The sequence below is a fragment of the Protopterus annectens genome, chromosome 1.part0, assembly GCF_019279795.1.
Source record: "Protopterus annectens isolate FY-2018-M chromosome 1.part0, PAN1.0, whole genome shotgun sequence".
In the NCBI taxonomy this organism is placed as follows: Eukaryota; Metazoa; Chordata; order Ceratodontiformes; family Protopteridae; genus Protopterus; species Protopterus annectens.
Genome location: NC_056725.1, coordinates 397366740 through 397386182, shown reverse-complemented (window position 1 = coordinate 397386182; position 19443 = coordinate 397366740).

Genomic DNA, 19443 nt, shown 5'->3' with positions numbered 1-19443 from the left:
GACAGGTGCCAGCGTCAACAAAGCCACACTCTCACAGGCATGCACACACATTGGCACACTTGGCAGGGCCAGGGATACAGCTTATCACTAGTGAGATTGCCACAACACTTTACTGTGCAGGTATCACATGCACCACATAGGTCATATGGAGGTTATATGGGCAAAAGGTATGGGGATGTGTCTGGCATCAGACAGCATGCTTCCATATACCACTGGGGGTTGTAGTGAGTGTGGATGTGATCATGCACTTAATACAACACACACACAAACACACAGGATGCCAGCACTGACATGCATAGGTGCATTAATGCATGGGCATGTGGTGGTCGACTGTGCCAGACAGCTATGCAAGGCTAGGTGATGAGTATACCTTGGCATCAGGCCATATGACAATGGTCTGCATTGTGGCTCAGGGCTGTGGTTTCTGCATTTGCCCACACAGGTGGGTATTGTATCCACCATCCAGTCACCTGGGTGAATATTGCCAATGCTGTGCATCACTTGCCATGTATGTGTTCCTTAGTCCATGACATGGCCAGTGTCTGGGATGTGCACATCTCCCACATGCATGTACAGGGACATGTGGAACCGTACCTGGGGTGTTGGGCCCATGTTGTGTGCAGAGATTATCATCAGATGTGCCATTCTTGTCTACCTGTGGCAGGAATGGGTAATGGACAGCAGGTTACCCCTGCACCTACATTGATAGCATGCTAACAACATTCCCTGGTGTCATTAGTATCTGTCCATACAGGACATGTTTTCAAGCATGGTATGTCCTTTGTGGGTCACATGTGCTGGCACCACAGGTGTTACAGGTGTCCAGTGGGGAACATGGGAAAGTTGCACTGTCTGCATGTATGTGCCTATTGGACAGATGGAGAGGGTGCCATGCCCTCTGTAGGCCACTGCATTCACTCCATGGTTACTATCAGTCACCAATATGCACTGTACTACACACAAATTTGCTGCTGCTTCGGCTGTGTGTGTGTGTGTGTGTGTGTGTGTGTGTGTGTGTGTGTGTGACATGAGTTGAGAGTGTGCTCTGGGTAATAACTGGGGTTGCTAACTCTGATTGTCTGGCCTTGATGTCACATGTATGGGTATGGATTTGCACCCTGGCCTCTTAGCTATTTCACATCTGTTATCCTTGTACAGTGGACATTGTGATATATACTAGGGCCACCATATAAGAAATTTGCAAAACCCACTCCACATTGGGGCCAGGTGTCACACACTCACATCCACACATGATGCTAGTTATGAACACACACACCCACACCTGTCATGTCTGGAAGTAGAACCCCTACCTAACTAGTTTATTACACTACAGCACCAAGCAGTTATAGTGTGTGCCATGGAGATTACTGGAGTAATCCTCCCCAAAGGTGTATATCACATTGGCTGACATCAGCATGATAACAAAAGTAGGGCATTTGACATGTACTTAGTGTGACTAGCCTAAAATGCATTGCTCCCTACACAGACATTGGAACACACACAAAACATCCAAAACCAACATATGTGGGTAGAGAACACCCTACCAGAGGTCTATATCACATTACAGCATAGAGATGTTATAGGATGCACCATGGGGATTACTGGAGAACTCCTGCCCCAAAGGTGTATATCACATTGGCTGGCATCAACAGGATTGGCAAAGTAGGGCATTTGACATGTGCTGAGTGTGACTAGCCTTTAATGCATTGCTCCCTACACAGACATTGAAACACACACAAAACATCCAGAACTGCCATGGGTGGGAATTGAACTATAGGAGATTTCTAAATCACACTACAGCAGTGCACAGTTACAGGACACACTACAGAGATTACTGGGCTACAGCCTTCTCAGAGGTGTATTTGTAGGTGGATGACATCAGCAGCCTTACCAAAGTAGAGCATTTAACTTGTAGGGGGTGTGCCTACTCTAAAAAGCTTTGCTTTACACAGACAGACACAGACACAGTTGCCAAGGCTGGGGCTATCTACCTAGTTAGTGTATCACACTACAACAGTACACAGTTATGGCATGCGCTATGGAGATTACTGGGCTACAACCTTCCCAGTGATGTATTTCTAGGTGGATGACATCAGCAACCTTACCAAAGTAGAGCATTTAACTTGCAGGGGGTGTGCCTACCCTAAAAAAACATTTTCTACACAGAGAGATAGACAGTTTTCAAGGCCTGGGCTAGAACTCCTACCTAGCTAGTTTATCACACACCAGCAGTACACAATTACAACACGCACTACTGAGATTATTGGGCTGCAATCTTCCCAAAGATGTATTTCTAGGTGGATGACATCAGCAGTCTTACCAAAGTAGAGCATTTAACATGTAGGGGTGTGCTTACTCTAAAAAGCATTGTCTTTATACAGACAGACACACACTTGCTATGTTTGGGAGTAGAACACCTACCTAAATACTTTATCACACTACAGCAGTACGCAGTTACAAGACACGCTACAGAGTTTACTGGGTTACATCCTTCCCAGAGATGTATTTCTTGGTGGATGACATCAGCAGCCTTACCTAAGTAGAGCATTTAACTTATAGGGGGTGTGCCTACCCTAAAAAGCATTGCTTTCTACACAAACAAACACACACACACAGTTACCAAGGCTGGGACTAGAACTCTTACATAATTTGTTTATCACACTACAGCAGTACACAGTTATGGCACATGCTACAGAGATTACAAGCTTACAGCTCTCCCCAAAGGTGTATTCCACAGTGGTTGACCTCAGCAGGCTTGTCATAGGGGGGCTATGGGGAGGGCAGTGTGTGTGCATGGGCCATAACCCATTCATCCAGGGATTGTCACACCACACGCAGGCACAACATGGGTCATATTTCACCGGTATGTGTATACAGCTGCTAGATGACTACTTTCTTGAACAGTCATGTTGCACAACTGGCACGTGCACCACATACTCTGTAATGCTGACAGATTCAGGTGGCTAGTATCTCCAGTGAGTGACATCTGACCCTCATGTGGTTTTAGCCCTATGCCTGTGTGCTATGTGGGACAGGCCTGGATGGCTCCTTGTCACAGTCACTCTCTTCCACACATCTATGTATGTCTACCTTTGGCTTATTATAGTGTGTTGTCCTTACATATATGCCTGTATTCCTATCTATTATGTGTGCAAAGCATGAATGGTGCATAGTGAGGAGTGTCTGCACTAACATCTGCGGCTGCCAGATATGTCTGGGCCACTGGTGTTTGCAGACATGGCCTTCATGTGTTTGATTGTATGAGCATGCCCAGTATCACCTTCCGGTATGTTGTTGACTGACATTGCCTTCATTTCTCTAAGTGTGTGGGCATGCCCAGTATGGCTGTCTGTACTGAAAGTGTGGGTCAAGTCCAGGTCATTTGTACTGCAGTGCTGATCTTTGTGTTGTACACCTACAGGTAGCATGCTGTCCCTGCATGGTATCCGTCGATCATTTGGCATGGACTGTTACTACATTTCTGCATTTCTGCATTTCTACATTTCTGTATTTTTACGTAGGACGGGGGGCACACCTGATTATTTCTACATGTCTACACAGGATTGGGGGGGCACACCTGACTGTTACTACATTTCTACATAGGATGGGGAGGGCACATCTGAGTATTTCTACATTTCTACATAGGATGGGGGGGGCACACCTGACTATTTCTACATTTCTACACAGGATTGGGGGGCACACCTGACTGTGACTACATTTCTACATAGGATGGGGGGGGGCACCTGACACCTGTACACATTTGCTAGGACTGTACTGGTATGTCGGGTACTCCATTTCAGTCTGTTGACTTACCTATTGTGCTGACAAGAGGCATACCTGTGTACTACAGATCTTAGCTTTTAATTACCTACATATTAGTTTCTGACTTCCTACCCTTCAGAACTGACATCCCACTGCATGACCTGCTGTAGTCTGTCTGTGTAGGCCTGGGGGGGAGGTTAACCATAGGCTTCATTCAGAGGCCATAGCACCGCCTTTATTTGTGTTTGTTTACACCTGTCCTGCTGGCTGTGACTGTTGTTGGGTATGTGACCCACCCCTGACTGGCATGGGTGAGTTACCTACCTTGTGGGTGTGCCAGTACTGAGGGTGGTGCTGCAAGGCTGTCTATGTCAGATGCACATAGTACACTCCCTACACATGGTTAGACACAGGTAGTGTCATTTTTGGCATCCCTTTTACTGTATGTGAGAGTCAGAGAGAGGTGTTATTCCCTGGGTCCCTCCTGTGTCAGTGTATGTGCTATGCGTTGCCTGTTTGCCAAGGCCAGGGCATACTAGGCACGCCTCCTTCTGCCTACTGGGGCAGGCACAGATTGCTCCTCCGAGTCACTCTGTGCCTGTGCAGGCCTTAGCAATGGTGGGGGGGCTGTGTGGCCCTGCCCCATGCTGTTCCTGCTGCAGCTGTTTCCACAGGATCATATTGTGTAGTATGGCACATACAAGGACAGTTTGAGTACATGTAGCTAGTGAGTACTGCAAGGCTCCATCAGATGTGTCCAGGCACTGGAACCGTGACTTGAGCATCCTAAACACATGCTCTATTATAATTCTGGTCTGTGCGTGTGACTCATTATGGAGCTCTTGTTCGGGTGTGTGTGCATTGCCAATGTCCTTCTACTTGTCCATTGGCATGCTTACTACATGATATGCAGCCTTTATTTGGGGCTGTCACAGCTCAGTTTTGGATTTTGTATAAATGTACTCGGTTACTGAGTAAATTTCTGCAGATAGCATTAGTCCTGCATGGACTGCTGCAAGCTTTCTGGATTGCAATATCACCTCATCTGCATAGATTTCTCTTGAAAATGGGGTGATTTGCATACCAGGGCTTAGTCCGTGCAGGATTAATGCAGGAGAGCTCGTGCAAGTCCCTGCAGGCTGTTCCTGGATCGCATGGCAGACATATTGCCTGCTTGAGCTCCTGTACTGATCTTCAACTCCATGCAAGCTTTTGAGAATCCAGGGGAGAGATTGGGTTCTCTGTAAAATTGTGTTTTACTTACTTATTTTTTTAAGTACATTATTATTTTTATATATATTTTTGAGGTAAAATTATTCCTCTGCCTAATGTCTCAAACTTTCTGTAGTATATGTACTTAGAAATAAATATTTTAGTAAATCACAGCAAATACACAGAGTCTCCTCTGGTTTCGTACTCACATTCACTCACACAAGCATAACTTTCAAATTCTTAGCACAAATAATCTGAACAAAGCCAAAAATAATGGGAAGACAAAGCCCCAAAAATAAGGACAAGTTTTAAATGTTGTTCTTATAAACTTTGAAAGTTGCTAGAATAAAAGGTCTTGTATTGCAATGCATTTTGTGAAAGAGACAAAGCCTAAATCTCAAATGCCTGTCATTATTTAGTGAATCCACTCCTCACTGATTTGCCACAACACTTCAGAAAATCACAAATTGTATTAGGAATATGAGGCAAAAATCTAGACATTCTGTGAAAATTTGGACAGTTGAGAGATATGTACACAAGACCGCTCCCTCTCTCTCTCTCTCAATCTCACACACACAGTCTCCCCTGCTTTCATACACACTTTCACTCACACAAGATCACTCAATCGCATTCACTCTCTCTCTATCTCACACACAGTCTCTTCTGCTTTCGTACATGCATTCACTCACACAAGATCGCTCTCAATCTCTCACAATCTCTCGCACAGTCTCTTTTGCTTTCATGCACACATTGTCACACAAGATCTCTCTCAGTCCCCCCACACACACACACACGCACACACGCACACACACACACACACACACACACGCACATAGAGTCTATTCTGCTTTCATCATGCATTCACTCACACGGAGACAAAAACATAAACACACATACACACACATACACACACACACACACACACACACACACACACACACACACACACACACACACACTTTTTTATGTTTATTTTTGTTTTTACTCTCACTAAACAGCAAAAATTCTGCTTAGAGAGTGTAAAGTAATGGTGGACCCGTTCTTTAGCGGGCGTTCATTCTCTAATCAGGGTGCATTTGTACAGTTTGCCCATCCTGTAAGGTGGGATTAGTCACATACTTCACAAATGAATACTATTTACTTTAAATCAGATGATTACTGTGAACAGCTCTTGGAGATATTTTATTGACTTACCAAAAGCTGGATTTTTTTCCAGTTTCATTTGTAGTTATTCACATAAAGTGGTGCTTTCCTTGATATATAACTTGCAGCCCTGTTTTGTTGCATGAAACTAAACCTTGCTTTCTTATGTGATTTTAAGATGAAGTAGGCAATCTGATGTTTTTATCTTGCCATTTATTTAGCAATATGGAATGTCCTCATGCACAGCAATACAGAAATTTTAGGAATGCAAGGAATGCTGGATCATAAAAAGACTAAAACCAGCAACATTATAGGTTCTGATGGAAGGTAAACCTGAGTATCAGAGTGACTGCCCTAATTTAGTTTAATCTGCCACAGAAATATGTGAATTTCATTGAATTAATTGAATTCATTAAAAGAGAAAAAAAAATAAATAAAACAATTTTAAGCAGATTTCTGAAGATATTATTCCTGGCATTCATTAAATAAAAGTTTTCATGCAGGAACAGAGTAGCCTCTCCTGCATGCAATATGGCCGCTGAGTGATTCAGGAAACAGCTGATCTGACGTGCACAAGCCTGCCGACACTGTTCCTGCACAGAAATCCATGCAGAATGCTAATTACCTCATTTGTTGGTGAAAACCATGCAAATAAAGTGAATTAGCAATTCAGGAAGCAGGCATGCATCCATGCAGGAACAGTGTTAATTGCAGAAATGTGTTTTGTTTCTGCAAATAACAAAACAGAGCCATCACAGCTCAAATAAAAGCATGTATTATAAACTTTAGGCATGCCAGTGGACAAATATATGACCATTGGCATGGGAAAGTGTTTAAATTAATAAAAAAACAAAGTATTTTTTTGGCCGATTTCAGCCGTTTAAGCATAGGGCAGCGGTGTGCAAACAGGATAGTGCCAAAAATAAAAAAAAAATACTAAAACACAATTTTAGGGGAAATCTGCATTTTGCCATTATAGTCAATGGCATGCAGAATCAAAACATTACCAAGGAACACTGGTTGTCAAGGGGAAAGGCTCTGTGTCAGAGCAGTAACTATGGACTAAGGCAGTGGGGTATGCAAATGAGGGGAAATTCACTGAATCACAAAATATTCTAAGTCCACACACTGCACCTAACCATGTAGGTGTTAGAACAGGATAGTGCAGGCAGGAGGAGCAGCTAACATAAAAAGGGTGTGTGTCATGCAGCACATTGGAGCTATATTGCCCGGATTTGCGCTTAGCTTAACACAGCTAAGCAAGGGGATGTTTCTGAGGCTGTAATGTCTTATACTATGAAATGAAGAGTGTTTTTGCACCCAGGGGAGAGGCATTTCTGCTAAAATGTGTTTGCCTTAGCTAAATGGGTGTGCATGGCACACACTGGGACTTAAAACAAACAAAAAAAAAATAGAAATAGCAGCATTGTTTACATTTAGGCAGCAGGTTTGCCCGCCATGCCTCAGGGCTTAAAAGGAGTGGAAATGGGAAGGGGGAAAGAAAAAAAAATGGAAATAGCAAAATACAGCCACTCAAATACAAGTAAAATAGCTGGAAGGTGGAATGTCTCATAGTCACCAATCACACAAGCAGCATCTGCAGCACACCACTATAAACTATGCAAACATCTTCCAGTCTGGTTTTTCCCACAAACTCTGCACCATAGGTGTACAATATGGGGAATTTTTAACTGACAAAACTAGCTAAAAATGATAGGGGCTGCTGTCACTTTGATCTATTAGTATGTGCAAGAGGACAAGAGGAGGATAATGCTGACAACTGACTCAAACCGAGGAGGAGGAGAAGAGTGTTCAGACCCAGGGTAACCTACCAGGAGCTACATGATCTGGAGATAGTAGAGCACTACAGGTGGACAGGGAAATACTTCAGCAACTCGTTGAGCTGTGCCGGCCTCGCCTCAGACCCAGAACCAACAGATGGGAACCCATCCCAGTGGATACCAAGGTATGTGTAGCCTTAAGAATACTAGCTACAGGTACTTTCCAAAGACCAACTGGGGATATCATGGCGGTATCACAGGCAGCTGCATCCAGGATACTCCACAAGTTCCTGCATGCTATGTGACCACATGCCACTGAGCACATTTACTTCCCCTGCACCTGTGAAGAGAGGACCAGCAATATGCATCTCTTCCACCATGTAGCAGAATACCTAGAAGTACCGGGTGCCATAGACTGCACGCACATCCATATCAAAGTACCACCCAGTGACCAGGGTAGGGTCTACTTAAACCACAAGGGGTTCCACTCCATCAACTGCCAGGTCATGTGCAATGCCCAGAGCATTATCATGAATGTGTGTGCTGGTAGCCATGGAAGCTATCACAACTCCCACATCTGGCATTCATAACAGCTGTACCAGGCATTTGCCAGTGGGGATAGCCCATATGGCCATCTGGTGGGGGGTGATGGCTATGGCCTGGAGCCGTGGCTGTTGACACCTGTCAAAAATGCACACACACCCCACAAGAACGCCATAATGAGGCACATGCACAAACCAGGATCATTATAGAGCATGTGTTTGAGATACTCAAGTCACAGTTCCACTGCCTTGACATATCCTGTGGAGCCTTACAGTACTATCCAGCCACATGTGCACACATGTTCATAATATGTGCCATGCTACACAGTATGATCCTGCAGAAACAGCTGCAACAGGAACAAAATGGGGAAGGGCAACACAGCTCCCCTCTATTGTCAAGGTCTCCACAGGCACAGAGAGACCCAGAGGAGGAACTTCCTGAGCCTGCCACTGTAGGCAGATGGAGGCATGCCCAGTATGCCCTATTCTTGGCAAAGAGGCAATGCATAGCACATACATTGATGCTGTAGGGCTCAAGGGACTGATATCTCTCTCTGACTCGCACACACAGTAAAATGGATGTTAAGTCTCACACCACCTATACCTTATCATGTATAGGCAGTGTACTGCATGCATCTGATATAGTCAGCCCTCAAGCACTGTCCTCAGAACTGCCTCAGGCACAAGGTAAGTCAGTCTTCTTAACAATAAAAGAATGGAGTAGAATGTTCTGATAGCACATATATGGTACTGATGCAAGCATGCAAAGGAAAGGGGTAGCTTACTGGGATAGCAGCAGACAACTGACAGCTATGTGGGACAGCAGGAAATGTATGTCCAGTACTGACTTACCCACAATATGCAGTACCACCCTAGTTGACAAATACCACTGCAGTATATGTGGTGAGCGAAATAACTGGGGGGGGGGTTGATAAGTCACATGCATGGATGTTAAAGTGGGGGTCTCATACTCACCCCCAGCCTCACCCAGCAGATCAGCTGTAGAAAACCACACAGAAATGCGTGGCAAAGGCCCCCACATGGCGACATCCATGAAATTCCCACCTACAGACTTACACGGTGATATCACAGTAGGTCTGGCAGTGGCGGTATGACTCTGAAAGGTAAGACATCTGAAACTAAAAATGTTTATGCTAGAACAACCTGACTTGTGGTCAGTACTGTTATGCCTGTAGTCTCAAAGATAATGCATGCTAAATGGGACCAAAATGTTAAGCAAATATCAGCACAGTCTGTGCAAATGTGTATTGTGTACAGATGTGTCACGCCCCACCCATAGTCCCATAGAAATGCAGCAACGTGCCCCTAGGCTTAAGCACCATCCAGCTGTCAACTAAAGTGATGGCTCAACATGAACAGAAAGCAATTGTCAGTAACACCCAGTCAGCTTACTGGTGCTATCCCAGGGGTATCCACAGACTAGCAGCCTGAGAACATATGATCATCAGAATGCATTGAATTGCTACAGATTGACTGCATCTGTCACACCTGGCCTACAGGCCTATGGCAAATGCCTATGCCTCACCCACAGTGTCCTGTTAGGGAGTGTCATGGGGTCCATAACACCAACATAACACAGTCTACAAAATGCAAAGAAAGGCCATGCAGCTAACTGCTATGAGCAAAACATGCCAGACTCAGAGAGCCAGAAATCTGGACAAAGTCGTAAATAATGGGGTGATAAAAGCCCAAAGAGAAGGACACATTTGAAATACTGCTCTAATAATATTAGAAAGTTGATGGGATGATTATATTAGCATGGAATGTCTGAAGGGTATGAAGTCTGAAACTGCAATGTCAACTGTCTGTAATATCTGACTTCAACCCTGAGCGACTTGCAAAACACTTTTCCTTGAAAACCACACTCATTTGGGAAACCAACCAGATATATCAGTCATGAATCTGGACATTCTGTGATACTCTGTACAGTCAACAGGCAGGGCTAGGAGTCTAAACATGGGAATGCACTCATTGCAGGCAGTCCTAACCCTGGACGATGGTGACATGTCTGCACCCACAGAACCCTGGTCCACAGCCATGTGGAGTAATACACCCTTCTCTGATCACTCATCCTATGCAACATCCTGACCCCAAAATGTGGCCATCCAAGCCAAATGAGGTGGACCATAAATATATGTGAGACACACATACACAGCTCCAGGCTGGTCAAACAGTCTGATACACACAAGACCCTCCAAGTGCAGTCAACCTTTGAGGAGACCCCTATGCAAAGTACTGGTAACTATAGGCCAACATATCTGACCCAGGACATCCCCTCCCCCACATATTTTATCCCCTATAAATCTATATGGGGTCTGCCAGTCACCCTGATCCTGCCTGACTTATATTACCCAGCCATAGACTGGAAATGAGACCATGCCAGAACAGAAATGCACAGAGATTACACCATTGTAATATATCACCAAGGTGCTGGATGATTTCCACGGCTCCAGCAGTCAATTGGTTGGAGGCACACCTCTCAACAGCCAGGACTGTGCAATAATGCCTAGTATTTGGCCCATAATATTGGTGTGTGTATCATCCATTCCTCTGGTAAATCACAGTGATGATCTGAGGAGGTATGTCACGAGGTACTGACACAATACATGACAGTGTCAGATGTCATATATGTCAGTCAGATGTCTGCTAAAACAAAGCCTGTAACCCTAGCAACCCATGCATTACTAAGATAGTCACAATCACTGTATGGCCCATTGTCTTCCCATTTTATAGGCTATCTCCAGATAGCCTGCACCAACAGGTTGAGAGGTATGGCTGTAGCACAAAACAAATTGGACTGGAGTACAACAATCCCTGGAATGGTGTCACACATTTACCATAGAAGGTCACACTGGGCATGCTCATACACTTAGAGAATTGTCAGTATGATCTAGGAATTAACAGGCCTTTCCCACCCAGTGCACTTCCCATTGCTCTACTTTAGCAGTCCTGAAGTTATCAGTCACCATAGAAGTACCTTTCATCAGACCTCAGCCCTATAAGCTCTGTAGTGCATGCAATAACTGTGTAACACTATACTACAAGTAACTAGTTAGGTAGGAGTTCTTATCTCAGTCCTGGCAAATGTAAAAGTGTGTGTGTCTTTATAAGTTAAAGATTTTGGGACCATTCAAACCCAGTACACTCCCCATTGACCTATTTTAGCAGTCCTGAAGATGTCTGTCACCATAGAAGTCCCTTTTATCAGGCTTCAGCCTTATAAGCTCTGTGGCACATGTGTTAACTGTGTAACACTATAGTATAAATAACTAGTCAGGTAGGTGTTCTAATCGCAGTCCTGGCAAATGTAAAAGTGTGTGTGTGTTTACAAGTTAAAGATTTTGGGTCCATTCAAACCCAGTATATTTCCCACTGCCCTACTTTAGCAGTCCTGCAGATATCAGTCACCATAAAAGTCCCTTTTCTCAAGCCTGAGCCCTATAAGCTCTGTGGTGCATGCGATAATTGAGGAACACTATAATACAAATAACTAGCTAGATAGGAATTCTAAACTCAGTCTTGACAAATGTAAATGTAAGTGTGTGTGTGTGTGTGTGTGTGTGTGTGTGTGTGTGTGTATGTGTGTGTATGTGTGTGTGTGTGTGTGTGTGTGTGTGTGTGTGTGTGTGTGTGTGTGTGTGTGTGTGTGTGTTTGTAAGTTAAAGATGTTGGGTCCATTCAAACCCAATAAACTTCTCATTGCCCTATTTTAGCAGTCCTGCAGATAACATTCACCTTAGAAGTTCCTTTTGTCAGACCTTAGCCCTATAAGCTCTGTGGCATGTGCGATAACTGCGTAACATGGCTGTACAAAAAACTAGTTTGGTAGTAGTTCTAATCCCATTTCTGGCATATGAGTGTGTGTGTATATGTGGAGTTTAAAGTATTTTGTGGCCTTTCTCACCCAGTACATCACCCATTGCCATACTTTACAAGGAATGGTGATGTTCCTCACCTTAGAAGTACCTTTAGACAGCCTTCACCGTGTAAGCTCCGTGGTGCATGCAATAAATGTGCAACACTGTAGTAGCAGTAAATTGATAGGTAGGGGTTCTAATCTCGGTCCTGGGAAGTGTGTGTGTGTGTGTGTGTGTGTGTGTGTGTGTGTGTGTGTGTGTGTGTGTGTGTGTGTGTGTGTGTGTGTGTGTGTGAGAGAGAACAATATCCATTGGGGGGTGGTTTTTGCTACTTTTTGCTGCTGCCCACCCAGTACATGTCCCAGTGTCCACATTACAAGGCCTGGAGTTGTCATCCACAGTAGAGGAACCTGTAGACACTCTGCAGCCCTATAAGCATTGTGCCATGTGTAATAACTATGTGACAGTATGGAATAGATAACAAGATAAGCAGCCCATCTAATCCTTGGATATCACTCCCCACTCAGGAATCATACACAAATGCACTCAGGTAGGCAGCAACCCCTACACCAGTAGGTGGCCTGCAAACTGGCTCACAGATAGAACCCATAGTGTGAAAGCAGCAGACTTCATGTCAGACTGCTGAACAGTCATGACTGGAGTCCCACAGGTTGTGGGCCTGGGTCCCCTCATGTTTGGGATCCACAACTCTGAGGACCAGCCCAATACAAAGGCTCCTTGGCTGACAATGTTTGCAGATGACTACAAGGTGGATGCTATTATTACACCCCCACATGAGGTTGACATCTTTCACAAAGGCCTCTCTGAGACCTATGACTGTTAGAACCCTGGACATAAGCTCAATGCCAGATGATGTGCCACCATCCCCTTTGGGTACGACATGTTTCCCTTAAAGTAATACATTGATGGCAGTCAACTGAACACTGATGTTGGTATAAGGGAACTGGAAACACAGGTTGACAGTGAGCTCTCTTTTGACCACCACAGTGGCACTGTCTTCCAAAAGTCCTTCCATGTTTCACTTCTCCTGACTAAATGTGTTGAATCCAGGAAGTAAAAGGACAGTGTTTCCCGGTACTCTTCCTTCAGTAGGCCAATCAATGTGTACTATGGCCCATTTGCCATGTACCCCACTGGACACCTGCAACAACAGGAGAGGTTGCAAATGTACCTCACAAAGAGGATCTTAGGTACTACACACTTGCTCCATATGGACAGACTCCAACAACTCCAATGAATCTCTGTCTCATATTGGCTACTTAGGTGTGATCTCTGTCTGACATACACAGCCATGAATGACCCAACCCTGTCAGGAATGCTACATCAGAAGAAACCAGTCTGTCCACACAACATGCCCCAGATACTTCAACCCCATCCTCACAATCAACAGGACATGCTGGAGGGACAGGTTCACAACCCAGAGACTGTCCTCGCTATGGAATAGATGTCATATACATGTCAAGCAGAGCACATCACTGGCCGTCTTCAAGAGAAATCTGAAAGAGCGGATGGGGAATAGAATACCCACCCTGAGGATCACTCCAGTGATTATACTCAGTATACACATTGGGGAGTATCATCAGGTGGCACGATGCCAGTGTATTCCCATGGGCTAGTCTTGTAAAGCCTCTATGGCCGTTTGTCAAGTACACACCTATAATCTTTTAACCTATGGATCTCAGTGCCATCAAATGTATGTGCATTAGTGTGTATAAAAGTGTTTGTGAGTGTGTAAAGATGTAGTAGTTGTTGGCCCATCTCACCCAGTACAACTGCAATTTCCATACCTTACAAGTAATGTAGACTTTATTCACTATATAGGTACCTTGCGACACTTCCCAACTTATAAGCTCTGTAGTGTGTGTGGTAACTGCATAAAACTATAATACCAATACCGACATAGCTAGGGGTTCTAATATGAGTCCTGGCAAGTGTGTGTGTGTGTGTGTGTGCGTGTGTGTGTGTGTGTGTGTGTGTGTGTGCGTGTGTGCGTGTGTGTGTGTAGTATTTGTGTAAGTGTGTATATGTGTAGGTTACAGTATTTTGTGGCCTCTTTCACCCAGTACATCACTCATTGTCATAATTTCCAAGGGCTAGTGATGTCCCTCACCTTAGAAGTACCTTTAGGCAAGTATCACCCCATAACCTCCGTGGTGCATGCGATAAATGCATAACAATGTAGTAACAAAAAATAGATAGGTAGGGGTTCTAATCTCAGTCCTAGCAAATGTGTGTGAGAGAAGAGTAGTGTGCGTGTTTGTGTGAAAACAACATCAATTGAATAGGCATGGTTTCATATTTTATGCCATGGTACTCACAGTACATATTCCTAGGTCTACTGTATGAGGTCCACTGTTCACATCAACCATAGTGGTATCTGTAGACAATCTCCAGCCTTATAAGCCCTGTGCAACATTATGGAATAGTATGGTATGAATAACAAGATAGGTCGGTCTCCTAATGTCAGTACTGGCAAGTGTGTGTGTGTGTGCGTGTGTGTGTGTGTGTGTGTGTGTGTGTGTGTGTGTGTGTGTGTGTGTGTGTGTGTGTGTGAGTGTGTGCATTGGTGTGTATAGCAGTAGTTGTGAGTGGGTAAACTTGTATATGACACTATTATGAGCACTCTCACACCCAGTACACCCACCATTGCCATATCTCACAAGACCACGTGATGTTATTCACCTTTCAGGTACCTTGTAACACTCATCACACTAGTAGTCCTGTGCCACCTGCAATAACTGCATAATAGTGTGGTACCACAACTTGATGGGTAGGGGTTCCAAACACAACACTGGCAACTGTGATCCTGTGCGTGCATGTGTGTTTGTGCGTGTGCATGTGCGTGTGTGTGTGTGTGTGTGTGTGTGTGTGTGTGTGTGTGTGTGTGTGTGTGTGTTTGGTTGACACAATATCCTCTGGGTTGAGGGCGTTAGCAATCTGAGTTGTGTTCCACCCACCACACTTACCATTGTCTACTCTACTAGAGCTGATATCAACCGCCATAGACTTACATACAGCCCCTCAGCTCTATAAGCTGTAAGGCACATGCAAGAACTGTTACACAGACCTGGGAAATGTGTGCAGATATAGCTGTACCTCGGCAATGACAGGGTCGATGTGTTACAACACTGTCATACCACTCGTTGATGATGTTTGCAGGGCCACATCCTGCTGACACACAGATACCTGAAACATAAACAGAATACAGCAGGTGAGAATACATTCACTTAGTCTTACTAACACCAGTAATGCATTATGGCTGAAAAGGTACACACACACTGATGTGTACCCATTACAAATACCAGATGACAGCACCTTACACAGCATTAAATAGCTACACTCTACTAAAGTCACCCTGTGCATCTGACCCATATTAGCATATCCCTGCATTGATGGTATGGATGCCAGGGATGTGGCACAGGTATCATCATATGCACAGGGTGTTGTGTGAGTATGCCAGAAGCCTAGGCTGGGCCATATGGTTGACATCATGTGTGTGTTTGGGGGGTATTTATTAAATGGGATGCACATGGGGTGGTGTGTGTGTCTGTGTGTGGAGGTGACTTGTCTGATGTTGATGAGTGTGTGTCTGTATGCACACAGTCACACCATGTAGGCTCCCTACAAAGAAATATTTTGGACAGCTATGGGTCGTACATGGCAGGGTATACAATTCACCATCTCTGGCCATGGACATGGAAACTAGGCTGGCCAAGGGCATCAACGGCACCAGCAGGGCCAAATCCAGATGCAGTACTACTTCCTGATGGTGACTTTGTGCCTTCTGGTCCTATTGGGACTGTCCAGGATCACATGCCCATGGCCTGCTGTGTCATGGCATGGACAGCACACCCCCTTCATTAGTGCTGGTGGTACTGCCAGCACAGGAACGTGATGGCGCATGGCCACATAGACCCTCAGCTGATAGTGGTGCTGCCCTATATCCACGTAGCTGCTGACCATCGTTCACAAAACATTCAAGCACAGATATTCCACGGTCGAGGATTGCCAAGGTCTACCCCCACCATCTATCCATGACATCAGTATGCTCACAGATGGCTGCAGTGAATTCACAAATATCATCACAAACACCAGGGATGTGCTTATCCATGATCTTGCATATATGTGTGGTGTTACATTCATGATGGCCTAAAACATACATCTGGTGACTGCTGCTGTCGCACTTACAACAGGGGCATGATGGGCTGCAATCCTCCTCTGAGCACCCCTGCCCATCTGCCTGTGTGGGACCTCACCAGCACACTGGCTATGGACTGCGGCCACCATGTCCACCTGTGAGGTAAAAACAACATATGTAAATTTCTACCCACATTATAAGGTTTGCTGGTACACACACACACACACACACACACACACACACACACACACACACACACACACACACACACATACACGCGCACACACACACACACACACACACACACACACACACACACACACACACACACACACACACACACACACACACACACACACACACACACACACACACACACACACATGCACATGTAGAGGAGAGGTGCCTCAAAGGCATTACACAGACCTCACATTAGCTGACTGGGGGCATTCACGACACACAGTCAGACAATACCATACACACTCTGGGCAGACCCTCAGCATCATGCAGAGCACCCATTTCTAATTACCGTTACTAGTAATATACACCTCTGGGATACGTGAGTGGTCTTATTAGGTGATGTCCCTTCACCATAGCACACACTGCACCCATGTAAATTATTGCTGTTCACCTGTATAGCACTGTGGAAACTCGTACAGAACATACCTCCCAACTGTACAGGAGTTTGCAGAATGTCTACATGTGTGGCTTATATGTTTGGTCTGTTCCTCATAACTCCTGTGTTTATCTGATACATTACTGGGTTGACCAGTGGATTGGTGCCACTAATTAATGTACTAATTTGAGGTGCAGACTGCTAAACCTGCAGTACATGTATGTTAAAACAAAGCTGCTTACTCAAAGAACTTCCCAAGCTTACAGTGGATATAGTAAGTGTACACACACCTGTTAACATGCCAGGTTTTTGTGATATATCACACGAGACCTCAGATGTCAGGTCATAACATTGCCATCATTCACATGACATATAACCTGTGCAATCCAACTGCAGAACATACACATCAGTTGCAGGTAACATATGGTAAATAAAACAGGTACAATAGGCTGGTTGCATGAGTGTGCAGACCCTTAAAGTAATACTCTGTTAAAGCACCTTTTGATTTAATCACATCATTCAGTCCTCTTGGGAAGGTGTCTATCAGCATGGCACATCTTGATTTGCCAGTGTTTGCACACTCTCCCTTGCAAAACACTTCCAACTATGTCAGATTGCAAGGGCATCGCCTGTGCACTGCTCTCTTCAGGTCAACCTGCATATATCCTATTGGACATAGGTGTGGGCTCTGGCTGGGCCATTGCAGAATGTTCACTGTGTTCTGGTGAAGCCATCCTTTTGTTGATTTGGATGTATGGTTTGGGTCATTGTTGTGTTGAAAGATGGAATTTTTCATCATCCACAGCTATGTGGCAGACACCAGAAGGTTGGGAGCCACAAGAGACTGGTGTTTGGAACTGTTCATAATCCCATCCAACTGAGCTACAGCCCCAGCTCCAGCTTGTGAACAGCAACCCCAATGCAGGCCACTGCCATCACCATGCTTCACTGTGAGGGTGGTGCTGTTGTGGTGATGTGCAGTGGTGTTATTGCGCCAAACACAAACACACCTGTCAGAATCGTGGCCAAAAAGTTCATCCATAGTCCCATATTACCATAACACATTTTCCCACTTGCTTTGTGGATACCTGATGTATTGTTTTCAGACTTTTGCCAGGCCTGGATATTGTTTGGTGTGAGGAACTTCTGCCATATTCCAACCCTACCCTATAAGCAGGACATATGAAGACCATGGAAGGTTGTTGTGACATGCAGTACACATCCACTACTTGGCAGAAATTACTGCTACTCCTTTACTGTTGCTGTAGGACTCATGGCAGCCTCCCTGGCCAGTTTTGGTCTTGTATTCTCATAGACTTTGGTGGGATATCCACTCCTTCGCAATGTCACTGTAGCCCCATATTTTCACCAACTTTTGATGACTGTCTGCTCTGTGTTCTATGGTATATGCAATGCTGTGGAAATGCTTTGGTACCCTTCTCTAGGCTGATACATCTCAAACATGTGGTGTCTTAGTAGCTTCATTAGCTCAATACAAACCATGGCTGTTGCTGTAGAAGGCAACTGGGTATATGTTAGGATAATCCTGGTAGGATAGCTGACCATTATTTGCTGTTAATCAAAGAGTCTCTGTAATTGATGGCAGGCGTGTACCCAAAAGATGTACTGCTGTAGTTATATCAAAAGCTGCCACAACACAGTATAAGCTTCAGCCTGTGCACACATATGCATCTAGGTTGTTGTACTATTGTTATGTGTCATTATTATTGCCCTAACAGCTTTGCTTGCTTTACAATTGAATTGTACAGGTTATAGGTCACATGAAAGGTTGGCAGTATTTTAAGCTTGTCTATTGTGCTCCAGTTTTTGTATATCACAAATACCTGGCATTCTAACAGGTGTCTATACCATTTATATGCACTGTATACCACTAAGTTATACAATATGATCTTAGTTTTGCCCCTCCCCCATTTTGTCAATCTTTCTCCAGATGTCCTGCAATGACAGGTTGTGAGGTATGCTACAGATAGGTGACATCTCCTACAAGCAGGCCCATGTGATGACCACCATGATGCAATGCAGTAAACACCACCACAAGTGAACATGCAGATATTGCCAAATAGCTGACTGTAACAGTTGTGTGCATGGTCACATGCATTAACATTAGCATGCTTGGGGTACTGATGAGCCACGACAGGAAAACCCCATGCTTACCAGCTTCAGGCTGCTGTCCCATGTGCAGACCAGAGGGACCTGTGTAGTTGTGAGGGAGAGGTATTGTCAGCAGATTCACTTTAGGCATTGGTACAAGATGAATGCTACATTTCTGCACAGGTACAGTACACACTATGATATTATACAATGTGCTGTCCTTCACCATAGATGTGCA